At 40.9% G+C, this 27,483-nt stretch overlaps 1 long non-coding RNA gene across 3 annotated transcripts in view; it reads left to right on the plus strand.

The window, feature by feature from the left end:
* The first annotated feature begins 2,612 nt into the window (after positions 1-2,612).
* The window catches only part of LOC111091096, a 151,432-nt gene continuing 126,561 nt past the window's right edge, over positions 2,613-27,483 (plus strand). For all 3 annotated transcript variants that reach the window (XR_005373891.1, XR_005373893.1, XR_005373892.1), the window contains exon 1: positions 2,613-2,878. This is a non-coding gene — a long non-coding RNA (uncharacterized LOC111091096). The remainder of the gene's footprint in view (positions 2,879-27,483) is intronic.

A 27,483-nucleotide genomic window follows, 5' to 3' on the forward strand; every position in this document is an offset into this window, starting at 1 on the left:
TGGAGCCCAGTGGTGCAAAGTCTGGACAAAGCAAGATGCTCAGACTCAGAAAGGCATACATCATTGTAGAGCATCTGTCAGAGCCCAGACTGAATGAAGAAATAATAATAGGGCTCTGGTTTTGAGGAGACTGAGGATGAGATAGAGAGCACAGGAGGACCAAGTGGCTGGAAACAGGAGGAATGCGGGCACCTGGTCATAGTGGAAGGCTCTAGTTACTAGAATCTGAAGTCAGATTGGGTCTACCAAGGTCATTTTCCATCCCAAATACATTTCTAAGCTGAATGTCCCTAAAGAAGCCCTGACTAGGAATAGATGGGGTCCTAGTGTCCAAAGCAAGCCTCAACCTATAAGAAATAATGTCAAATGGCTTTAGCAATGAGTGGTAGTGGCCCAGGGAGGCAGGGAGGTCATTACGCTGACAATACAATTCTGCTGAACGAACAAGAGGATACATCTTCCATAGGAGCCATTTGCTTGGTACGCTTATTAATTTCCAATGTGCCATTCTGGGATCTTTCCCAGAAATGTCATCCATGACTCCTGGGAAGAATTTTTCCAAGCAGGTGTCACTGCTTTGCTGCTCATAGAGGGAACTTCCGAAAGCAACAGGAGTTGCCTTTCGTGTACCAGATATCCCAGGCAGAAGCAAAAATGCCCAACATAGTTGAGATTGTAGAAAATGTAACTAGGGTTTTAGCTTAGTTTGGCCTGTAAATGGAAGATAATTTAAGCCCATTGCTCCACTGGGTCGTGAAAATAATCTGAGCTACTAGCAGAGGACATGGCCTCAGATTTGTTGGGCTTAATACTCTAGAACAGCACTTTTCAAACATTTTGCAGCTATAGAATCCCTTATTAAAATGAATTCTTGAGAGGAACTTGAAATATGACAGTGGTGGGGGGGGGACCAGATTTAATTGGAGCTGGAGCATGAGGCCCACATCCTATTCAGTCTCAACCCCCACTTAGAATTTTTGGTGGAATAGAGTTTGAATGCCACACAGAGCATGTATGTCCCTCAAAAAAGAGTAGCCCATTCATTAATTAACTGGCCAAGTTAATATATTATGGATATTGAAAAGTCTAGGAAATATTTAGATTTTTAAACCATGAGACATGTCCCAATTATTTGCTGTTTTTGAACAAACCATCCCAATGCTTAATGGCTTGAAATGGCAACACTCATTTAATTTGTTTGCAAATTGCCATTTGGTGGGTTTGCCGGGGTAGCTCTGTTCTACTGGCCTCAGGTTGGGGTGGCTCAACAGGGGCTGGAGCTTTTACCTTCAAGATGGTTCACTTATATGGTTGGCTAGTTGGTGCAACCGTCAGCTGAGAGCTGTTGGAGCCTTGACTCATTTCCTCTTTGGGCTTCTTATACTTCTCCAGCATGGTAACTGGGTTCCAAGAATTATTGTTCCAGGACAGGCAGTGGAAGCATCTTATAAGAACTAGGCTTGGAAACTGGCACGGTGCCATTTTTACTTTATTCAATTGGCCAAAGTAGTTACAGAGCCTACCCACATGCAAGGGGACTGTACTTCTTCATAGCAAGAGTGTCAAAAAATTGGTGGCCATCTTTATGCCACCTAATGGTCTTTTCTCTTTTTCCCTTTCTCTTTTTAATATCAATATCCTCTTCCTCCTCAATAATGACAAATATGTATGGAATTATTACCGCTTACCAGACACTGTTCAGTGTTCAGCAGCACCTAAGGGAGAAGATATAATCACATATTGGCAAGAGAAGCTTTACTTCCTGTACGATCCATTGTTGAAAGAGGAGGAAAGACAAAATCAATGCCTCAAATGTGAAGGGTCAAGAGCAAAAATTTCAAGAGACAGGGGGATCCCTGGGTGGCTCAGTGGTTGAGCGTCTGCCTTCAGCTCAGGGAGTGATCTGGGTCCCGGGATCGAGTCCTGCATCGGGCTTCCCACAGGGAGTCTGCTTCTCCCTCTGCCTGTGTCTCTGCATCTCTCATAAATAAATAAAATCTTAAAGGAAAAAAGAGTCCATTATTGAAGAGAAAGAATCAATACAATTCCTTACATTTAACAAATAACTAAATATTGCCTGTTTGCATGTGCTGGACGCTGGAGGGAAAAACAAGATCAGTAAGACTCAGGCCTTACCTTCAGTGAGTTTAGAGTCCATGGCTATTATGCAAGACAGGACTCGGCCCGTTTTATTGTAGGTCTATAAGCAGTGTATCAGGAAAGCATGCTGAAGAGGAGATGGGTTTTGGCTGGAGGGGGATGGAGACGGATTCATGGGGGGAGGCGGCAGCTAAAGGAGTCTCAAACGAGCGCTGAGAATGAAGAATATTCCAAGGCAGAGGGATCTGGTGAGCAGATGCTCAGAGGTTGGAAAATAGGGGGTTTGTTTAGAAACCAGTGCTTCAGGTGTTTTGGCAGGAGTTTTTACACACATGAAGGAGAATTAAGGATAATAATGTCGGAAAGCTGGGTTGGGGCCTTTGTCAGGAAGGTCCCAGGATTATTTAAAAACCTTGAAAGCTCTGGTTTGGAATATTTAACATTTTCATATTTTATTTGAGAATAAAAATGTGTTCTGAGCTCACAGAGATGCAGAGTTCCGGAATGCTGTCTATAGCTGCCAAGAAAGGAAATATCGCCTCGCAGAAGAGACTAGCTGGAGATGTGGGGCAGTTCTTTCTGCGTCTTTGTCCAGCGCCGGTGTGGCTGAAGGCTCTTGGAGATATTCCATTTCCTGCTGAAAACTTTGAGTGAGGATTATCGCCTTTTCCTACGCTTTTCTCTTAGAATCTCAAAGGCCTGCCTGCTGGTGTGGAAAAGGCTTCCAGAATAGCTCTTGCTCACTTTGGGTGAGATGCTTATGGTCGGCTAGAGAAAAGTAAGCAGCATATGGACCCGAGGATCTATAGAAGTGGCTGCTGTTCCTGGGTCTGCTGCCAGTTGACAGCAGGCTCTTGGAGAAGAACAAAGAAGCAGATTTATGTGCTGGGGGTGCCATAGGAAAGTATTTTTCAAATTAGAGGTCAGGGTAGCTGGGGGTCCTTTGCGGTCTAGGGGCCGAGAGGAGAAGAAGAGTGTCAGTGATTATTTTGAGTTAGAAGACGCTGCCATAACCAGAATCGCTGCCACAGGGAACATAAGAAATCACTTCAAAGGGAAATAAGAAGGTTGGCATCAGGTGGTTAGTAGGTAATAGCAAGGCCTGCAAACATTTTGAAGGGAAAGATAAAATGCTTCGGGAGCTGTAAAGACATAGGAACGAAGGAAAAAAGGAAACAGTCCTTTAAAACTTTATTTCGATATTCCTAAATTTGGTTAGAAAAATTGAGGAAGGTCTTTAGGAATGAGGTAGGAAAAATCCTGGTCGTCAGATTATCAATGCATCTTTTATTTTGATTACATTCTTGGCCCGTATGCTTGTGAGGAAACAAAACTATAAATTAAAATAATGTAAACCCCACTTTCTGGCATTTTGTGTACAAAGAGAGAGGTCATTTCATTTTGCCAGGGGAACTTCCCCCCCCACTCGGGACATCCCTCTGTCCCACAAAAAGGAACCCCCATTAAGTCACCCTGTGAGGGTGGAGTAGTCACTGCAGGGTCACACCATAGAATTTGTTATGTGCGTGTTGCTCTTCCCTCTCCCCAGAGTCGTGACCTATTTGAGGCCTGTGTCGCGAGTTTACACAGAGGGCTCATCAAAATGTGTAGTTATCTGGTTTATTTTCCTTTCCTTTCCTACTCTCTATTTCTCTGCTTCCCTCCCCTCAAACTAGGATGGAAGTTTCCTAAGAGCAGGGACGTTGCTTGTGTCGCCCATTGTCTGAATATCAAGTATGTAGCGCAGTGACTGGGCAGGCCCCCCCTCTGCAGAGAGGGGTTTAATGGGTCAATGGGACCTGCCTTCACCCAGAGATAATTTTTCCACAACTTTTGGAAGAAACACTTTCCAGCTTGCAAGTCATGTGGTGTAACTTCCTAGAAATTGTGTCTCGGTTTTGAAACATACACAACGAGGCCCAAGAATGCGGAGGAAGGGGAGTTGAGTTGTGAATGGCAATAGAGCCATAAACGTACGGGAAGAAATGGTAGTTGGACATCAGGGTGAATGAGAGGTATCATCTTTGTGAGGGTGACAGGTCCGAGGGGAGGGGACAAACGAATTGGAAGCACCCTACTTTTGCATGATGTTGTTCAGAGTTCTCAGAAGGAAAACAGATCAGCACTGAAGAACAGGCTGCCCAGAGTCAGGAGAGCCTGTTGGTGGAACTAGATTCAGGGTTTCCCCCACCGATTATGAGGTATGCGAGGGACCGCCATTCTGTCCTAGTATATGGCACCCTTGTGTCTACAAGACGCACAGCGAGAGTTTGAAGGAATCGCTTCATGGAGGATGGGAGGATATTCCTGCTGTCTGTGTGATGGGACAGTTAGTGGTTCCCAAGGTAGAGTGCCAGAGAGGTGAATAACTAAAGGTTTAAAGGAAATTCCTAGCTTTCAGACTGTCTGAGTTGAATTCAAACAGGTGAGTAGTCGCCCTAAAAATATGAACCCTTTTATTTTCCACTTTTCTTTTAATTTTAAAAAATATATCCACAGAGCTGAGTGTCTGGAGGCACGCTTGGAGACTTGGTTTGCTGTCATTGGAGGCCATTTCCTTTACAAACACAAAATTCCCAGGGAAGTTATATGTCTGTCATCTTTCTCTGCCGAAAGCTGTCAGTTTCTTTGGGATTAAGAAGCCAGGGTTGGCTTGGTGTTACTTGCACTGGGTAGAACAATCATTTCTCCAGGTTCCGTGGTGTGACTGGGCCTTGTGTAAGAAGCAGAGGGAAACTCTGTGTCTTTGCTGGTTGTGCAAAGGCCACACCTCTGCTAAGAGCCCACTTGCAAAAGCCATTGTAAGCACAAATAGACTGTGGTGCCACAGTAATCCTGTAAATTCAAGGGTACGGAATTAGGGGAAGTGGGGGAGGGGTGTCTTTTGGTTCAGCCAAACACATACCCAGCAAATGTGTGTGAAGATGGTTTTTTTTTTTTTTTTTTTTCCTTACCACTAATAGCCTAGACGGATCCTTAGCAGGACCACGGGAATAGCTAATTTATGTGAGGAAATTTAGTACAGTGGTGGCATGCTCACAAGTTGGACTTTTATTTTTAAAAGTTGCGTGGCATTTTAACTTATTAACAGAACAGTTTCAGTCAAGATGAGGTCTTTTGAATTACTGATGATTTGCATGGTTCCTTTTTGCCACGTCCTCATATGAAATATGGTAGGGCATTCTCTGTTCCACATTTTAATTAATCTTTCAACTCTATTTATCTATGAGAGAGCAGAGATTTTCAATTGCTTTAAATAGAAGACAACATTAAAACCCAGAGCAGGCCAGAAAAGTCTAAGCTAAGTGAGTGTTTCACTTTGAATGAGGTTGTTTAGGATTTTAAAGTCCTATAACTTGTGATCTTCAAATGTCTTTTGAAGATGAATTGTGGGCATGACAGTATAATAGGGTCAGTCCTCAACTGATGGTGGGTAATTGAAGTGCACAGACAATAATACCACCTCCTCTCCAACCAGTGGTTGTAATCCCTCCACATGCCCACCCCTCACCTCATATTTGTTGGAAATCTTAACAGGAAGCAAAATGACATTGCTCAAGTTTCCTGATTAGGTTGTCTCAGTCTGTTCAGGCTGCCGTGGATGGGTGGCTTGTAAGCCACATACATTTAATCTCACACAGTTTTAGGCTGGGAAGTTCTAGATCAAGGTGTCCAAAGATTTGGTGTTTGGTGAGAACCTGCTTTCTGGGTCACAGACTGTAGACTTCTTATTGTGACCCCCCATGGTGGAAGGGGCAACGGAGTTCTCTGGGGTCTCTCTTAAGGACACTAATCCCATTTACAGGGGCTCTGCTTTCATGACCCAATCACCTCGCAAAGGCCCCACCTCCAAATTCCCTAACCCTGGGGGTCAGGTTTTAATATATGAATTCTGGAGGAACTCAAGATTTGCTGGTGTGCAGTGAGGTAGAGGGCAGGGTAAATAATAGGAGGGAGGAGAGAAAAGGAGGACAATGAGACAAAAAGTAGACAGCTAAACTGTCTCCAGCACCCTGGTCGCTACAGTGGTCATTTCTGATTGGAGCTCTCCACACCCCAGGCTTTTCCTGCCCAGTGCCCAGCTCTTACCAGCTGAGAGGGCTTCAGCTTGTCCAGGCAGGAATGACCCTTGAGAACCCCAGCTTGGCTGCTCGGTTGTCAAATGGACACATGCAGATATTGGTTGCCCTTTGGCTTTCTGGAGACTCTCAGCTAGAGGCCTTTGTTCTGGTTTTGGACCTTTTGTGGAATCTAAGGAATCCATCTACCTTCTCCTTGGTGCCTGCCAAGCCAATCTCTCCACTGCTCCTTTCTCTAGTAGCAAAGATAAACGAAAATCCCATTATTCAGCTCATGGTATTGTGATGGCAGTTTCCTTTGAGCTTCTTTGCAAAACCCTGCTTGCTTTAGAGCCGTACATCATATTGGATCCATTGAGAGCCATTATTTATCTGACAGGATATTTATAAAAGCCAGCATTAGCTGCAGCTCCAAGTCAATATGTTTCTCTCTTGCTGACACACATCACACCAACAGGCTTGAAATATTTAAATACAATAGTCCCTTCAAGAAATCATTAATTTTTCTATCACCACTAGAAGTGATAATTTGATGGAAATGGATTTAGTTGGAAGAGTTGAGTCAACCGGAGTGGATACTTTCAAGTGTCTGGACTTCAGAGAAGCCTGCGAGGAACGCAGTGAGGGTCCAGTGAGGACCAGAATCCAGAGCCCCAGCACCATCCCACCCAATTCAGTCAGAAGGACTGGCCCTCCAGAAGAAAACGTTTAAATATCAAGGACGGGAAAGGAAACAGAGGCCAAACCCCCTCGTTACAGCCCTGTCTGTCTCTTTCTGTCCCAGCCTGCCTCCCTCCAGCTCCTCTTCTCTCACTCTCCTTTGCCCTCCTCTCTCTTTTAATCCCACCTCTCTATTTTTGTCTGCCTCTTCCCCTGGCTTCCTCTTTTGTTCTTTGATCTCCCTCTTCCCTTATTCATGTTCCCTGCTGTGTGTGGCTGCGCTGAAATTGAGGACAGTCTTAAGTGTCTACACCACTGTCACCGCTCCGGAGAGGGGAGGGGTCGGGGACACACAGTATGTGTGCACCTGGCTGATGGCTTGATCCTGCCCCAGGGTTCCTCATACATAATTCATGCAGAAAGTTTCCCTGATCCTTCACAATGTGGGACATGGAGTCAAAGTTTTGAAACTTTCTGGACTGGTGAAGGCCTTGGGCCTTGACTAAGCGAACAGTACCTTGTGTTCCTGTATATGTTTTCTGACCAGCGGAAAGCACACAATCCCCAAGCTAGCATTATGTTCTTTCCAAAGGAGCTTCGAACTAGCCTTTCTATACCAGAAATCGCCCGTCATGGCCTTGAAGGTGAGGCAAGCAGTAAGACAGGAAACACGTTTCCCTGTAGTTCTTGGTGACAAATCTTTTTTGAGCCAGGAAAATGGGGAAAACAAACAATTCACTGTAGAATTAAATGATCATGTTGGATCAACCTTGCCATTTTTCTCTCAGCCACATGTACAGTGAAGAAGGAAACCAGAAGCCCAGAGGAGCTGTAGGCCAAATGGTGAGGAGGATCCTCCATTGCCTTCTATTTATTTATTTATTTATTTATTTATTTATTTATTTATTTTCATCCATTGCCTTCTGCAGTGCTGTCCACCTTAGTAGCAGCACTACTGGGACCACCAGCCCTGTTCCTCCCCTTTTGCTCCCTTATCAAAACAACCTTCTCCTGTATCCCATTACTTCTGTTCTTTCTTTTGACCTAGGGTCAACTCTAGTTGTAATTAACTCAGCTCTAGGCCATTAAAAAAAAAAAAAAAAAGAATAACTCCCTAAATTCTGAGTTCAGAGACTATACAACATACTTGGGATTTAGCTGAAGAGAGAGAGAAAAAGCCAGCAAATAAAAGCAGTTTATGATTGAAAGTGCAAGGAGTAAGCAAAGAGAGAAGCTCACTCTAAGCAGTAGTGGAAAAAGGTTCGACTAGGAGGTGGGCATTTGAGTATAACCTTGGAGGATGGACTGGATTGTCAAGAATGGAGAGAACAGAGCAGGGCAGAGGGGTAGAGAGGCAACAGAGCTTCAGCGAGGGCCTGGCATTAGGACAGAGAGTGTAAACCCTTCTTCAGGGTATTTGCTCTTGGGGAAGGATTCCCTACTGGTGTGAATTTCAGGCTTCAAGACAAGTGGGTGGGAACTACGTGCATGGGCTGGTGGTCCTCACTTCAGTGTGCAGATGGTGATTCTCCACCAATGCTTACAGGAAATTCTGCAGAGTAGCCTATCTGGCCAGCCACTTACCATGACTTTTTACCAATGAAGTCTTGTAAATGCAGCCTTCCTCCCTCTCGTTGTCTAGGAAAATGTCATTGTTAAACCCACAGGGCTTACTTGGTGCCAGTTGTGAGATGTATCTCCTGTTATTCTTGCTGAGAAAGCCATTTAATCTCTGGATTCAACCTCAGAGTCCGTGAAGAAAGAAGTGATTTAAGATTTAAGAGCGCCAACGGTAGCATTCAGGCGTCAAACCATCTTTCTGGGTTGACTTACCTCTCAGTTCACTCAGAGGCATTTGAGCGGACAAGGACCTTAGAGATCATTTCATAAAACATAGTTTCTCAAACTAGCCATACAATCTTGGAGATTTCTGAGTTATCCTCAGAATTCTTAAATTTTGAGTTTTTACTTAGATAAGAATCTAAAATAAGCAGGCTATATTCTAAATAACCACCTCATTACCACATCCTCTTCTTTCAGTGCCCAGTGGTATTGATGACCAAATTGGCAGTAAGCATTATGACTTAGATTATGCTGGCTGGTGAATAAAGAAGAGAGGTAGCTCTCGTTTGGGGGAAAAAAATACATTTGGATCAGGTGAAGGCCAGATGGTATTATGAAGTCAAATGTGAACAAGGGTTGAATGAGGATTCCATATAAATGCCTCTTTCCCCTCCGATATCCTCAGGTAAACTCTGGAGATACCTGTTGGATTACCCACACATTGCTTTGTTATAGAGATTGCCTTAATCAACTGGGCGTGGTGAATGATTTCCAAATGGAGGATTTGCATTGGAAAGAGCTCAGTTTGGTTCAAATAGGAAAGAAAAGGGAAGAGGGCAGAAGGAATAGAGGAAATAAATGAGTCTTTGGAGCTTCTGAGAGAGTGTGGGTAGGAAATTGAGGGTGAGGAGGAGAAAAGAAGACTTAGGCCAGTGTTGGTATGAAGAGCCTGGAAAATGAAAGGAATAAAGGAATGGGATTTTAAAAAGAGCAATTCACAGTTATAAATGGGATCTCCTTATATATTCTGGGGCCCCAGAAGAATTAAAACTCTCAGCTAGGAGCTCAGCTCCACCAGGAATGAAGTAGTGATTGTGCTGGTTCACATCTTTCACTCATACTATCTGTGTGAAAGTTTAATGAAGGCTGAGTTTTTAAAGCTTTGACGGGGCTTTGGATAGTTTCCTTGCATGACAGAAGAATGGGGGTGGGGTGAGGAGGGACGGGGTAGGCAAGGGGCAGGCTGCACACAAGCAAAGTATGTGGCAGGGCACGCAACTCATGAACATTTATCCAAGGAAAAGATTAAGATATAACTCAAATAGAAAAGTCTGTTTAGCTTCGGGGGATTTTGAACATGGATTGGGGCTCATTAAGTAGATGACCCTTAGATGGAAAAATCTGCCATTTCAAGTTCATTTTGAAGCCTGGTACTTGTCATGTTCCCGCTGCTGGTGGCTAGTTCTTCATATAATGGCATTTTTCATTTTTAGGGGCTTTAAATAGAAGAGCCGCGTGTTCAAAACCACTGAAACTGCTCCAGGAGGCTGTAGAGCTTTCAAAGAATGGCTTTCTCCAAGGGGAGGAAATAAAAGAAAGCCCTTCTCTTCCTAGATTTTTAAAAATTGGAGCCACTATGCTTTGTACTTTCGGGGACTCCATGACCATCCACAGTTATATGGTTGTTTTCTAATTCAGGCAGGTTGATAGGGTTAGTTAGGTTCATTCCACAAGCTACCTGGGTCAGAGTGATCAAATGCTTGGCACCGATGGCTGTACCAGTTCTGTTTACTGTGGAATGGGAGGATGCTTTGAAACTGGGCAAGAACTCAGCAACAACACAACGCCGTACTTCTTGGATAGCTACGCGGGAGTTCACCAGATTTCTCAGCTAGTTGTGAAGTGCCTTTGAAGTTGCTGATTTTTTTTTTTTTTTTTTTTAACCATGGTTGACAGTTCTGGTGAGTGTGTTTTTTTTTTTTTTTTTTTTTTTTTTTTTTTTTTCCTGCAAAGCAACCATAAGACCGTATTAAAAAGCTACAGAAGAAACCAGTTCTTGCTAGACACAATTATGTGGGTGTGCCCAGTTTTTCTTTTCTTTCTTTTTTAAAGCTTCTGGATTTTTATGTTTTTGGAACAGTAACACATATTTGTTAATGAAATGCCTACAGTGGGGGATTGGTATTTCTCTAAATGCATGACTCTTCTGACTGCTGAGATTCCAAACACTGGAAGCAATAAAGAAACTGTTTCAAATACCTCTTTGTCATTGCCTGGGAGTGTACATCTTCAAGATACTGGCCAAAGGCAAGGCCTTGTCTGAGTTTGTTGCAGACTACTTTATATACCTTCTCTAATATTACAGCATGCTGTGATGTCATGTGAATTTTATTTTGTCCAAGCATATCATTTATGTCTTGTCCACTTCACATGTTTTTAATTTATTTTTATTTTTTATTTTTACCTTCACTTTTCTCATTAGCCCATGACAAAAAATAATGGTATTTGGCAGCATTTCCATCATAAACACACATTTAAACACAGTCAAGGGAATCACAAGGCATTTCTTGTTCAAATAACAGTAAGGTGGCCATCTAGTTCAATATTTAATTTATATCAATACATCATGATCAATATGAAAACCAAAAATTTACAAGTTTTTTTTTTTTTTAATTTTTATTTACTTATGATGTCACACACAGAGAGAGAGAGAGAGGCAGAGACACAGGCAGAGGGAGAAGCAGGCTCCATGCACCGGGAGCCCGACGTGGGACTCGATCCCGGGTCTCCAGGATCGCGCCCTGGGCCAAAGGCAGGCGCCAAACCGCTGTGCCACCCAGGGATCCCTACAAGTTTTTATAACTTGCAAACCACTGAGGATATATCTGGAAAACCCAATGCTAGTTGCTAACCCCATATCCATTCTACCCCTTTTTCCTTGGAGATTGTGATTTTTAAAAACTCACCTGCCCAGATTAGTTTGCCTCAAAGGGTACCTACTGGCATGGTTCTGACTAATGAGATACAAGCAGAAAATTGTTAGAGATTTCAGGGAAAGTTTTGCATTTCTTTTCTCCTTTGCTCCCTCTTTTTTTCTTGTCTGGAATTCGGATGTGATGACTGGAGGTGCAGTAGCCATCTTGCAACCACAAGGCAACAGGCATGAGAACAAAGGCCAATGTGCTGGGGTGATAGAGAGAAGAGATGGATGAGCTTGGTCTCTGATGACATCCCTGAGCCACTGTATCTGCCCTGGATTGTTTACTCCTGGATTCTAGTTGTCAAGACATCTATTTGTTTCAAGTACTATGGTAGGGTTTTCTGTCATTTGCAGTAGAGTACAATCCTAAGTGATACTCCCAGATTGTTTGAATTTGTTTACAGTTGTTCCTTCTTTAAGGAAAGGAAAGAGGCAAAGAAACGATTGATAGGCAGTTTCTGTGTTTGACCTCTTCATACAGTTGTATATCATTAATAGTTACCCTCAGCACCATTTCTCTGAGTCAACTGATCCCACTACCCTTCTGATTTCCTACTTTTTGGCACAGCACCATCTAATGTTTTCAAACTATGTTTAACCAGAGTCAGGGTTCAGGTTAGTAGCTATCTAAAGCTAAGCATAATGGATGGTGGTAGTTTCCACATGCTGTCTAATGGGACACCTGGAGTTGTTATTTCATTAAAAGAGGCACTTTGTGGCTGATTGTATGTAGCTAAATTATTTTATGGCATGTCCATATGTCATGCTCTGTTTAATTTGCATATCATATTTTTCTCCTTTAGTATAGTCATTACTTATACATTTAATATTTTATTAATATGTCCGCAAACCTGAATGGATGTAAATACTGACAAAACATACATAATTGAGATTTAATCAGTGATTTAGGATGATAGTTGCTCCATTTTGAATTAACTATTATTGTTTTCCTTTGGTTATATCAATTATTAGAAATATTAAACATTCTTATAGCTATTACATGATACTTTTCTTTCCTGTTTTGAATTTTCTAAAAACTTGAGGCCACCTTATTGGAAGTGCATACCTCGAAACTACATCAGACATACTTTATTTGAATATGAAATTTTGTTATTCAGTTAAAAGTACCCATAGAACTTAGAAGTCATATCTGATGGTTGTCATTTCCTCTTTATAAAAGGGGACACATATCAGTGACAGGTGGAGTATAAGGAAGGTTCCAGCAGAATGCTTATTTTGTCATTAGAGTACATGAGAAAGAGGAGTCAAGACTGAGGCAGGGGGCAGGAACTGGAGAAGTAGATTTGCTCTCCATAATAAAGTGAGCGGGATTATTTTTCTGTTGCTCTGGGGGAAGAAGAAGGGGAAAGAATGAGGACTGAGCAAATTAGTGCATGTCTGGAGGCTAGCTTGTGGAAATATCTGAGAACTTTTTTTTTTTATATAGAACAGCTTTATTGAGATATAATTCACATACCATAAAATCCACTCTTTTAAAGCATGCAATTCAGTGTTTTTACTATATTTATGGTGCTATGCAACCATCACCACTGGGTAATTTTAGAACATTTTCATTACTCTCAAAGGAAGCCCTGTACCCATTGCAGTCACTCCTACTCTCCCTCCCCACTGCCCCTGACAACCACTAATTTAGCTTTTGTTTCTATGGATTTGCCTTTTCTGCACATCTCATATAAACGGAATCATACAATATGTGGTCTTTTGTAACTGGCTTCCTTCACTTAGCATAATGTTTCAAGATTCACCCATGTTGTAGCATGTATCAATGCTTCATTCCTTTTTATTGTGGAATACTATTCCATTGTATGAATAAATCATATTTTATTCAACCTTTCATCAGTTCATGGGGCATTTGGGTGTTCCTGCTTTTCGGCTATGATGAATAATGCTGCTACAGACATATGTGTGCTAGTTTTTGTGCGGACTGATGAAGACTCTCTCCTTGACCAAACTTTAGTTAGGCTCCTCTGAGTCCTCTCCTTGACTAGTCCTTGACCGTGGCTCTGTCCTTGCCAGGCCTTCAACAGCCCAGTGGTAGCAAGAATCCTGCTAGGTGAGTTTGGCCACAATCGTCCCACCCTTGATATCTGATTACCTCTGATAACTGGTCAAATTCCTCCATCCCACTTTTGATGTATGAGTCTGTGATCTGCCTTCAGAATAATGCTGTTATATTAGTTTAGCAAGAATCCCTCTACCTTGGATGTGTCCTCCTATCTTTCTCCATCCACTGACTCCTTCACTCTGCTCATTGGTTCTAAATCCCCAGCCATCTCTGCTCTTTGGAGTTGAGCCCAGTTTTCTCCCTATTGGGCCCATCTCTCTCCCTATTGTGATAGTCCTCATAGCTATAGCAGTAGTCCTGAATAAAGTCTTCCTTATCATTTTAGCAAGAGTCAGAATGATTTTTTCTTTAACAGTACATATATTTCCATTTTTTCGGGGGAGTATAAGTAGGAGTGGAATGGCTGGGTCATATAGTAACTCTGTATTTAACATTCAGACCGGCAGTGTCGTTTTACATTCCCAGCAGCAATATATGAAAGGTCCAACTTCTCTACATCCTTGCCGACACAAGTGTTTGTCTGCTGAGAAATGTTTTAATGATAGAAAAGCCAACAATTAATTTTGGAGTTTTGTGGCTTTTCTGTGATATAATTTCCTCTGACCTCAGGAAACTTCAGCAAAGTCTTCTGTGTCATAAATGGTGTGTGCAGTAGGCTTAGGGAAAGTGGTGGGTGCCAGACTGTGTCTGCAGAGACCTGGTCCTGGGGGCCACGAGTGTGACTCGGGTGAGGCTCCCATCAGCAACAGATGCCCTAGGAAGAGCGCTCAGAAACCTGTGGAGAATTGGGACCAGCCGTTTCAGCTGATATCTGGGTGACACCTTAAAGACCTGTGGAAATACGCAGAGAAGAGTAGCTGGTGCCTCCTAGCTGCCCTGCAATTCACTTCTTCATTTTGCCTTTCTTTAAAAAAAAAACAAAAACAAAAACAAAAAAACTTACTGCTTGTAAGTTTTTTCTACTTGTAAAAAAACCACATTTGCAATTATCCTTAAAACAAAGACCCTCTCTTGTTATGCTGAATAAGTCAATCAGAGAAAGACAATTATTATGTGGTTTCACCCATATGTGGAATATAAGAAACAGTGCAGAGGATTGTAGAGGAAGGGAGGGAAAATTGAATGGGAAGGAATCAGAGGAGACAAACCACGAGAGACTCTTAACCATGGGAAACAAACTTAGGGTTGCTGGAGGGAGGGTGGATGGAAGTGGTAGGTAACTGGGTGATGGGCATTAAGGAGGACACTTGATGTAATGAGCACTGGGTGTTATATGCAGCTGATGAATCACTAACTCTACCTCTGAAACTAATGATGTACTAGAATTTGGCTAATTGAAAATCAAACAAACAACAAAGACCCTCTTCCTGAGAAAGGTATAAGACACACACATGGTTTAAATAAAATGACTTTAATTTTGCACATTTGTTATATTGTTGGAATGATTGCATTTACTACAGGGGGTTGCAAAACCAAGATTAAGAGCGACCGTTTTGCACAATTTTCAGGCACAATCTAACTCTCTGGTCACCTGTTCTGTTCTCAAAGGACAGAGAAGGAAATAAGAGAGAGGAACAAAGGCCTGTAGGAATGAGTTAGTGCCTTCCCTTCCACATGTTTGCTTTACTAAATGTGCTTGTATGTGGGCACACGGGTGTGCAGGCACCAGAATGTGTTCTCTAAGCACTGTGTGTGCAAGATTAGAAAAACTCTTCATAACCCTCATGATGCTCTCCACCACTGTGGGGTTGGACACACAACAAACACAGTTGATTGATTCTCCCAGCTTCTGCTCGCTCTGTTGTTAAAAACCTCAATACCTAAATAGCGTCCTTTCTGTAATATATATTTTTTCATAAGTCAGACATGGAACATTTATTTTCTTTTGAAATAGGCTCTTTTATGGACAGAATGTTGTAGATCAATTACTTCATTTAGAAAGATTTGTCTTTCCAGAAGTTGAAGAAGAAAAACAACAAAAGAACCCATAATCTTATTGATTAGAATTTTTAACTGAAGTGAATTTTTTGTGGCACTCAGACTCAGTGGCTTTGAAGTAGGAAGTAGATGGTTTTCCATGAAGACACAGAGCTTTTAATTAATATTCATAACAATTGATATGTATAATTTTGGTCACTGGGGGACTACTACAGTTTCCCATTGATGCAATAGAAATATATTGAGGACAACGGAAAAGTAATTAACAGCTGAATATGAGGGTCATAAAGTTAAATTATTCCCTAGTTCGCAGTAAGCTTTACATGCATACAGAATTATTTTCTGAAAGTAAGACAATACTGAATGTCATGTTTTTCTTCTCTAAATTGTGTATTTAATGCTTTTCTTGAACACGGATGACTCTGGGTGCAATAAGGATAATTAAATGCTGAGCGGATCAAGCTTGAGCTTTGAGAGGAATTTCAGAATAATGATAAGAGATATAATAATAGATAAAAGAAAAACTGCGCTTGTCAAATTTCCTCCTTCTTAGTGTGATTTCAATGCAGAAATTTGGAGCATTGTAGTGTTTGAAATAGTCATGTGGAAATTTCTGATTCCATTCAAAAAAAATCAGAAATCTCTGATCCTTTTTCTATAACTGACTTAACTGGTGAAAATCGATAAGCTGATTATGTGTTTGTAGGCCAGCCAATACGTACTGCTTCATTTCAATTTAGTTCAGTTCAACATAGCTAGAGAGCACCTTGTTTTGTTTGAGGGATCTGGGGGTTCTGACTCAGTCCTTTGCAGAGACAAGCCTAGGAAGAAGCCTGTGCATATGGCTGGGGACAGCTATGGTTTACGGTGCCAACAAACATTTGACATCCTTTCCCCCTTTTGGTTTCCGTTCTTTTAATATGCTTTTCAGAATGGTTTTCTGGATAACAAGGATAATAGATAAAATATAACTTGTGGCATATGACAATGTCCATTTGAGAATATGTTCTCTTTTTAGATGCAGTCCTAACTTTTCTGTCCCTATGATTTGCTAAGTACATAATAAAAAAAGCGAAAAGACATGATTCTCCTAGGCACTAGATGCCACACCAGAGGCTGGCTATGCAGAGATGTTCTTACACAGACTATAATATGCTTAGAGTCAAACTGCAGCTTTTGAAGCATAATATCTAAGAGAACTTATGAAAGGAGAGACTTGTGTTTTGCAATGTGTATGGTTTTTTTTTTTTTTTAATGATTCTAATCCTTTGCTCCCAGAGGTGACCTTCCATGTTTTATTGAACTCCATGTCTGCTGCCTAAGTGAGTAGTAATGTATTCTTTGAGTGGAAGTGGAGGAGGAGATATGGTGTTGAAGAAACCTATGTATGTTAATTTTGAATACCCGGCATGCTTGTTGGGGGATGGGATGGACAGCAAGGGGATGGTGAGGAGTTGAAGTAGAAGGTGCAAAAACCACCCAAAAGACCAACACTTCTCACCTCCATTGCCACCAACTGCATGTTCTACTAATTAGAGCAACGTTTTAGTTATCCAGCTTCTCTAAAATGCTATTTATTCTGAGACAGCCCACGCTAGTTATTCCAGTAATCATGTAATCAAAAAAGAGGGATAAGAGACACATAGAACGTGAGTTTGGGAAATGGAAGAAAGGTGATTGAGACTTTCCAGATGTGGACAGTGGACAGTGAGCTTCAAACATGGGGAGAATAGGATGTTGGGTTGAGTGTCTTGAGGTCCTAGAGTAGGTATTATAATTTGAATTGTTATCTTTCCTAAATTTATATATTGAGCTCTAACCCCTACCACTTCAGAATGTGACTAAATTTGGAGATAGAGCCTTTCAAAAGGTAATTAAGGTAAAATGAGGTTATATTGGTAGGTCCTGATCCAATATGACTCGTGTCCTTATTAGAAGAGGCAATTAGGACATGGATGTGCACAGAGGGAAGACCATATAAAGACAGAGGGAATAAATGGCAGGTGGCTGTCGTCTAAAGGCCAACGCTGCCAGGCTAATGTGAAAGGCTGCAGAAATTCATCCTTGACTCCTCAGGTGAGGCTCCTCTTAGCTATACTCTCCAGGAGACACTTGGGCCTCCCTGTTCTATACCTGCTCCTGTCTCCTACAAGGAAGTGAAGAGATGTTATAATACAATGGAGGAACGAGGAAGGAGATATTTCCTATGGTCTTCATGGGGGTGGCAATAAAGAGATGTGTTGCCTATAGAGAATTTAAAACCAATAATAAAACCGACTATGAGTTGGTGTGCTTCTTGTCACTAAGCCCCAGCTATTTTAAACAATGCCCATGGTAAAATATTAGCCCTCCCCCTAAAATAAAATACTTTGTTGGTTGAAGCACTAAACAATTGCTGTGGTTACTGTGAGTTTTATGAATGTAAATCTTAGCATCAATGGAACATGTTTTTGTTTGTTTGTTTGTTTTTTAACCTCTTAATAAAAAAATTGCATTCCACACAGAAGTTAATTTGGAGTCCCAGCCATACAGTAGGCCCTGACACAGGCCAAGGCAGCTACCGGCGTTGGTTTGGGGAGTGGGTCTGTTAGGGTTTGGAACCACCTGAGCCCCCGTGGAGCACAGTTTTTGTCTCCCAGCCCAGTGGTACGTCCTCTTCTTGCTTATAAACAGTAGGCTCGAAAGTACCAAGGATAGCACCCATTGTGAAGACAGAGTAAAGGAATTCAAGTTACCTCAATTGTGTCATGCTTTATAACCACGTGGAGTTTTTGTGTTTAATGTTTTGAAGAGGAAGAGGAGTATGAATTGTGAGGTATACTCTTTCTGTTTGGTAAGGGCACCTTTTCATTCATACCTGCAGTATTTTACTGAGTTTGAATACTACCGTGGACTTGAAAATGTCTTCTTCATTTTAAGCTGGCGATTTCCTCAAATGACGGAACACTGTAAGAAAATAATGATTATTATGGAAGATAATTTTATCGTATGAAGGAGAGGGATATTAAGAAATGACCTGCGCCAAGTGTTAAATACACCAGCTTTCCCGCTGGGCCCCTCCTTGCCTCTACTCCCTTCTCTTATCCCCGAGGAGAGTAGAACATTGATATTGCTCCTGTGTTCAAGGCGATATTTAGACCTCATGCCCTCGGAGCTTAGATGCTAGCCAACTAGAATGTAAATCGTATTTTCTCACATTAGCATTATATAGATATTCAAATGTAGAGTATGCTAAGGCCCAAATTAAAGTGAGATCAATTCACTCTTTCTGGTTCATTCCACAAACTCTACTTGAGGGCTGACTATGTGCCTGGCATTTTGCTTGGTACCGAGAATACAGAGATGATGAAACCTAACCCCTGTTTTGGGAACTCCCCGTCTAATAGGGAAGACAGACATTGAAGGAAGTGATTATAACACAAGGTATAAACGTAGAGAGTATAGGAGAGTGAGCAAGCATCTGATCTCAACCCAGTCTTTGCCTTGTTGGGTTGTGATCGGATGATGGTTTTTAAGCCTTTTTTGTTTTTTTGGTTTTTTTAAAGGAGTGGGTCTTTGAAGACAGGACAAAACATTGCTGGGAGGAGGGAGAGAAAGGGAGATAAGGAGGCATGGAAGAGTTTAGGGGAGAGGGAACAATTCTGTGTTGAAGTGGGCACAGCGGGTGAGCAGGCTTGAGAGACAAGGCTGGATGGATAGTAGGGACTAGGTTTCATTCTGAAGTCCGTGTGGGCCATCAAAAGATTTAGAGAAGGAGGACTTGATCACACCCACTTTGGAAACAATGCTCAGGTAGGAATGAATCAGAAGAGGGAGAGGCCAGAGGAAGGGAGGAAAGTTGTTAGGCAAATTCACTGCCTGCAAACCAGGTCAGCCAGGCAGCTGGCACTAGGGCCACTGAGGAAGTACCAGCGGAGGAGCCCCAGAATGACACCCTACTACTCCTAAGACACCTTTTTCACCTTTATAGGTGATAAACTATCAGGGGAACACTATCAGGTGCATGTGAATCTGCCCTGATGGGACTGATTCAGCCTAAAAATTCTAAATTGCATATGCCTTTCTGTGTAAATTTTATTATATTCTCTATCTGTTAAATTAATCTGGGTTAGCTAATAAAATCAAAAGGTGGGAGGAGAATATATGAACTCCTAGGAATCTATACTCTGGTTTCTTTGAAAAGTAAATTTTTTAAGATTATTTTTTTTCAAAGTAACAAATATAAGAGATTCATAAGTATTTCAAGGGGTTTACTCTCAATAAAGGAGTTCCCAGACCCCCAGGGCCACCACTTTTAGCATTGTTAGCTGTTCTCCTGGTATTTTCTGCCATATTTCTAAATCACTGAGGAGAGCACAGGCAGGGCTTGCCTCCTGTTTGTCTTTGTGGTTTATGTCAGGTCGGAATTTGGGGTGTGGAGTAGAAGGGGCACCTCAGCGTTTAGCATTGAGGCTAATGTGTATCTCTTGATTTTTGTCCAGTGTTCCCTTTTTTTCTCTCTACTGTGCCAGTTACTAAGAGACAGAAGCTTCTCTATACATAGAGGGAAGGACTACAGGAGGCCTAACTGCTCCTGCTTCTCAGACTTCTTGCTAATGCCTTAGAGGAGCCCCCCAGGCTCCCCAGTGAGATAATGGATGCCTGAAGTTCTTGAGCCTTTCCTAGTCTGGGGGTATGAATCGATTTTGTCTCTAGGCACTTGGCACTCAGCTTTCTCCTCACTCTGCTTCCTTGACTGCTTTACATCTTCTAAACACTTGCTAGATTTTTCGCATTCCCTGCTGTTTCCTTGACTTTGTGAATTGTGGATTTGTATCTGTTAAACATTTATTATTCTTTGATGTGGTTTTAGGGAGTGGAGGGAAATGCACGCGTTATTTCATCGTGGTGAACTGGAAATCACCAAAAGGCAACTCTCATAACAGTAACAAGAGCCATGACCATCAATCGTTGGTTTAAACTATTGAATGAACTTTCACACCGTTCATTTCATTTGATGCTTAGAAATCCCTGAGAGGATGTAGGAAGGGGTTAGTGTGCCTATTTCATGGGTTCCCACAAATGGGTAAAGCAACTGATCCAATTTCATGGGATGAGTCAGTGGAAGAATTAGGGCTGCAACCTGGTTTTCTGACTCCTGGCCAAGCCTCCTTCCTTTATCTGGGAGGTTTTCTGGAGGTTAATATTTTGAATAAAGTACTTTTATCTCTTTTAGACATGAAACTGCAGATAATTTTAACAAGAAATAGGCCGGTTCTTTTCCTCCATGACTATTACAACTTTACATCATTGCATATTTCTAAAGCTAAGCACCTTTTCAGCATTTGTAATATACGACTTGCTGAATAGATCCTAAAAACACAAATTCTCCCCATGGGCTTATGATCTAATGGGACATAGATGACCATAAAGGCAGAAAATGAATAAGGAGAAGCTGAATAATTGTCCTCGAGTAGACATATTTGGTGTCTGGCATGGTGTTTGCAGGCATTTTGTTGTTCTTGAATCTTCAGGCCCCTGCCCCCCCCACAGCCACTTAGTTTTGGAAAAGACATTGAAGGGGAAGAAGGAAAAGACTTTGAAGCAGAAATTTAAGGGGGGGGGCGGTTGGAAAAAGGGAATCACTGTAGATCCAAATATGGAGCAAGAGCTTAGGTTTAAGTTATGTGAAATAAGGCATAAGCTCTTCTTGGTCTACACATATGACAAAATAACCCACCTAGAAACAAAAGTTCAGTTAACACAGGGCAGATGTTTCCAAATGTTTCATAAATGTTTGCTTCAGAACATTTCTTCTCTATTTATTATTTCAAGATTGTTATTCCGAAGACATCTATATGGTGCAGACACATTTTCAAGCAAAGATGGAAAAACAGTAGGGAGCTGGTTGCCACTTTGAGAGATTCATGAAATAATCACACTAATTTTGTGTCTGTTTTCTGGTCCCTCATTTGAATGTGCACTTTAATATCTGGATAAGAGTTACCAAAGTGAATATAGGCTCCAGTGCCATTGGTAGGGCAGTTTTTGAGGTTTATTGAGGCCAGGGGTAAGGGAGAGGGTTAGGGCCTGGATAGGAAGGCACAGATTTCATCACACCAAGGATTTCAAACCATAAATTTGCAAATTGTAAGGGTTTTCTTGTGCTATCAAATGCCCTGTTACATAATGGCTATTTCAAATCCTCCCTCTGCCATTACTCCCTATTTCCAATTAACGTGCAATATTTTTTCCTGGAACACTGTGGGACACAGCCTCTAGTGCCAGCCCATTCCAGTTTAGTTCCCTTTTCAGAATCCTTACCCCATCATCATGGTTCTCCCCTAAAGCAGTTAATAAAGATGCAAATGGGGGAGAGTTGAGAGAACATGAACTCAAGTATCAAACAAATTTGGCTTTGATTGCCTGGCAGTTCCACATAACTCTATGATCTCTATGGTCTGGGACTAATTACTGACCAAGACTCAGTTTCTTTACATGTGGAATGGATATAAAATAGACTTTGCTGCACTGCATAGGTTTCTTTAGGGTATTAAATGATATAACAAATGCATAATACTAACTCAGTGCTTGGCATCTAGTAGATACTCAACAAAAGGCAAGTTTATTTCAATATTAAACATGTAGCTTTTAAGAGCCAGATTTATGAATGAGATTTTATTCTGCATTTCCCCTCAAGTTAAAGGCAAAACTCAAAAATATGCATAAGCCTTTTAATTGTAACACTTTTGGGTAAAGCTTGCAAACTAAAACAATCAAAATAGAAAACAGTACTAAGGTCATATCAGATACTAACTTCAATGCTGATAAAAATTATTCTATCAAATTTACAATAAATGCTTACCCAATCGCTAGTGTATGCCGCATATTATATATGTAGGAAGAATGTAAACATGAATAAAATTAGTCTCTGGTTTCAAAAAGCCCATTATCTTGGGGGCCATAAAACTTTATACATAGCTTGCTACAAAACATGATAAGTCTAATAGCGGGGACCGAGGGTACGATTAGTGTACAAAGAAGAAATGGTTAATTCTGATGACTGGCATGAGTGAATCTTTATAAGGTGATGGGTGTGATCTGGATGCGTAGGGTTTGGATTTAGTCAGACACGGAGGGTGAAGGGAATTCTGGATCTAGGAAGAAACATTAACAAAGTGTCAGAGTGCCAGAAGCTCATGTTCAAAGGTGAGGCCTGGTCTGGCTGAAGTTTTACAGAGGGAGATGAATGGAGGTTAAGAAGTTAGAAAGATGTTTATGTCATGTTCTCAAGACTTTAAATGACTTGTAAGAAGTTCCTACTTCAGTTAGGAGGTAATGGGAAGCCACTGAAGGTCCGTGAGCCTGACAATGACATGATCCAATTAGAGGTTAGAAGAGAGAGCTTTCTAGAAGAGTTGCAAAGTACTGAAATAGAATCGAGAAGTTCCATCAATCAGCCAGCTTCTGGGGCTGCCCAGTTAATGTCTGAGAAGTCCTGAGCATGGGCAGGAATGAGGACGGCAGTAGGGAACAGCTAGATACGAACAGCACTTCAGAAGAAGAATCCACAGCATTGTTGGCATTCAGAAATCCTTATTGTTTTTCTTAAGAAAGCAATACATCTTGAATGTAAAAATTCAAAATATCATCAAATACAAAGTGAGGGAGAATAATGTGTCTCAAGACACACCCTGGGTCTTTGGGAATATTTTAGGAGAGAAATTCTTAAGAAGAAAGTATCTTTTAAGATTGTGGGCCTATGTATTGTTAAGGGTTGTGTCTAACTAGACTGTGGGCTCTATATTCTGTGAGGTTGTATCTATTTGGACTGTGGGACTCTATCTTCTGTGAGGATTTGCTTTAAGATATGTTTCCAGAAATGGAACCACTGGGCTAAGGCGTTACTTCTATTTTGTGAAGAAGCAGGGTGAGAACAAGGAAAAGAGGCACCACAGAGACAGAAAGAATGGGAGAAAAGAATGGATGGACTGATGCACCTGATCCTGGGTGAGCCAGGAAGGGCTAGGGCTGTGATGTAGAGTACCTGGTTAGCTGGGGAAGGAGGAGGTCCACTCCTTCCTCGTAGGCCGACAGGAAAGAGGGAATGGTGGATGAGGGAATGGGAGCATTTTGAAGAGGAGGACCTGCAAGGAGAGGGATTCTGATAACTATCATTTCAGTGAATTAAAGGCCAAGGTACTTGGCTAAGAATTGGTAGGGTTGGAAATGTGGGAGAAAAAAAAGGAAAAGTCTTGAAAAACTCATTCTGCAGGATAGAGAAGAGAATCAGTTGTTAGTGAAATGAAATATTTTCCAGCAACAGCTGGTTGGGGCCCAGCTGAGGTCGTAATGCATGAATTTGTCAAATATCCAATACGCATGTAAAATCTGAATAGAAATGAGCTATCATTTTCAAATCTATTCCATAATACTTTGAAAAGTAAGCCTCCAGGCTTATCCTGAAGGTCCCTTGAGAAAGTAGAGAGAAAGAAATTATATCATACAATAAACAGTAAAATCTTCTAAAAATAAATTCTAGTTTTTTTTTTTTTTTCTATTCTATGTTACTTATTATGGCAACTGCTACCCTTATCCACTTTTCTCTTATGAAACCCCACCTAGCTTTGCTTTTGTCCTCATTTTCTGCTGTCCCGTCTTTCCCACTGCCTCCTGGAGCCTCTTAGATTTTTTTACTTTACTTTTGAGGATAATCTCATGGCCTATTTTCTAGAAATCAATTTTATCTTCCAGGACTTTCTCCAGCTCCCTTCTCTATTCATTACCTTGATCATTTCAGCAAATGCCCAGGACTTGGGCATCCCAAGCAGAGAATTGTCTTGAGAAGGCAGGACAAGAGGGAGATTATGGAGACTTGGTTTTTTAATATTTTTGCCTGACATACAGCAATTCTCAGCAACTGTGGAGCAGCAACAGAGAAAACTGGTGTTTGCGTTGATCCAATGGGATATGATCAAACAAAACAAGTATCAAACATGTAATTATTAAAGATATGTTTGAAGCCATAGAGTTACATGTGATCCAACAAATTTGCTAGTACTCTAGTTACCAGAGTCAATGTGCACGAGTAGGTCAAGGGTACAGCATATATGAGTTACTTTCTGTGATCTTATCCTCAAATGCTTCTTTTTCCTTGCTTTCATTTTATGTCACCTTGTCTGGCACTTCTCTAGGCATGTTACAGATATCTGTAATATTTTGGATTGCCGAGCTTTTTACGTTAGTCTCTAAACAGGTTTGCTTTGACTGATGGCTCCTGTTCCATTTTATCTTTGGGATGTTGCCCCTGACCATCCTTTCCTTGAATTGTTCTTTCCCCAGATCCTAACGTAACTGAATAAGTCTCACCCTTCAGATTCTAATCCAAATATCACTTTGTCAGACGCTCCTTTCTGACTAGCTTATCTAAAAGAACCCCATCCTTTCTCCCAATCTGTTTCATTTGAAGGTTTATTTGTTTGCTTATTACTGCACATATTTTCACTGGAATATAAACTCCAAGAGGAAAGTAATCTTTCTTGTCTCATTTACCACTGTAATCCCTACACAGTCTAGCCCTGTGCGAAAGACAAATATGTTACTATCTCACTGTGAATTTGATGGATTCTTTATGAATGCTGAGGTTGTTAATTTGGTAATTATGATGAGTTTTGATGCTTTCTACATTAATATGCACATAAACTTATGCTCCTTTTCTTCTTCTTTTTAAAAAAATTTATTTATTTGTTTTGTTAGTAATCTCTACACCCAACATGGGGTTTGGACTCATGACCCCGAGACCAAGAGTCACACACTCTGTGACTGAGCTAGTCAGGTGCCCCTAACCTCCTTCTAAATGAAATGCCAGTAGATAGATTTATAGTCAGTAATAACTTAGAGTAACATTTCAAATTCCTTTTATACTACTGTTATTAAAAAAGTTTTTCTGAATTCTGTGATTCTATGATAATCCTCTTCAATGAGGCAAAAAACTTAGCCTTGATATCAACTAGGTAATCGTTTTAAAAGGGGAAGATGACTCCAAAAGGGAAGGCAGTTCAAGAGGATGGGCTCTAGAGAGGAAATTTGGAATGACCAAGTATGGAAGGTGTGGGTGCACAATCGGTTCTATGAGCACTGATTTTAAAGGAGATCATAGAGTAGAGAAGAGAAAAAAAATATAACAAAGAAGCATAAAATCATGGGGAATAAAACTGCTAAGGTTTATGAAAAATGTGAAAGAGAACAAAGAGTTTTTTGGAGTTAGGATAACAATAAAATAAATAATCATGAATTTCCTGCTTGTTATAGATGGTATGATGCAAACAGATGAAAGGCAGGAGGGAGAAACTATTCAAATTCTATTTTGATTTTTCTCTTTTCTCTCTAGGAGAATGTGCTTAGACTGGGGAAACTAGAGCAAAAATATTTAATAGGTAATTGCAACCTGCAGTAGAAGAAAAATAATTTGATGGTCTCTGACTACTCAAAAATAAAACCTTGATTTTTGATGAATGATATTATCCCAGGCCACTAAAAAACCTAGCACATGTAATAGTGGATTTTTGGCTTGGGTAATTGTTTTGAAACTATGGAGCAATAAAGAAGACCCAAAAGATTAAACATGGGAAGATGATGTCTGTGTTATCAAAATGGGAAAATCTACCAGACAAGTGGATGTTCAGCACAATTCTAGAAATACACCATGAATGTAAATAGGAAGATTCATGACTAGTTGATTACTAGTCCCAAAGAATTTTGTATAATGAGTATTTCCATTCACCTGGAGAGCAGTATTTAGAAATGTCTTAACAGAGCTTTAAATCTGTTTAAATTTTGTTTAAAATCTGTCTTGTACATTTTTTTTAAATCTGTGGCTTGTATTAAGACGTAGACGTTTTGCTTATCAAATTTGTGGATGACAGAACCTGAGAGAGATAGATAATATGATGGATGAGGATCATCATTCAAAATGATTTCATCAGATTGGAAAGATAGGTAGAACTCAACAAGGTAATATTTCAAGAGGATAAAAGGTTTTAGGGCTTAAAACAAAAACAGTTTTGCAAGTATTGTTGGGCAAACACACATGATGAAAACACTTGAGACATTTTGTCCGCCCCAACAAAAGAAAATGAAAGTTTGCTTTTCATGCAAGTGTGTGATCTAGATCAAAGTTGGCAGCAATACCTATGATAATCTTAGCATATCTGGAGTGTTGTCTTCACTTTAAGTGTGGCACTGAGTAAACTGAATGAAAAGACAAAGAAGATAAAAATCTTACAAATCATATCCCATGTGGAATAATTGCAGGAACTCTGCACATTTAACCAAGACAAGGGAACTTCTGAGAACTTGAAGACTCTTTCTCAATGTGCGAAAGGCCGTCATGCGAAAAATAGGGTAGTGGGTATGATGACCCCGTAGAGAAATAGCTTACGGTAATTATTAATGTAACATTTTACTTTTCCAGAAAAGACTCATTGGAATTACTTGTGAATTCTTTGGCACCACTGCATCCCATTTTTGCTTCTTACACCTTTTAAAATATACCATAATTTTCATAGTACCTTATATTTTAGTGGGTTTTATAGGCTTGGGTCACATTACATTGATTTGATTCTTATAACATGTGGGAGATGGTGAGGGCATTGGTAGCATTCCTATTTTGTGGAGGGAGAAACTGAGTCTAAAGAAGATGAGGAGGGGTGCTTGGGAGGCTCGGTGGTTGAGCGTCTGCCTTTGGCCCAGGGCGTGACTCCGGGGTCCAGGGATCTAGTCCCCCATTGGGCTCCCCACAGGGAGCCTGCTTCTCCCTCTGCCTGTGTCTCTGCCTCTCTCTGTGTGTCTCTCACGAGTAAATAAACAAAATCTTAAAAAAAAAAAATAAAGAAGGTGATGATGCATTTCTCCAAGGAAAGATGACTCATGAGTGATGGAACCCTAGCCAGAATTTTGGATTTCTGATTCCTAGGGCTAGCGCTGTTTCCACTAACATTTACTTCTAAAAATAAAGCCTTTCCAGTTAATGAGGACTCAAGCAGTATCTTTTTTTGACAAGAAAAATGATCCGTTCATGCTCTTTCCAACAAGACTTT

The sequence above is a fragment of the Canis lupus genome, chromosome 19 (genome assembly GCF_011100685.1).
Source record: "Canis lupus familiaris isolate Mischka breed German Shepherd chromosome 19, alternate assembly UU_Cfam_GSD_1.0, whole genome shotgun sequence".
Taxonomy (NCBI): Eukaryota; Metazoa; Chordata; class Mammalia; order Carnivora; family Canidae; genus Canis; species Canis lupus.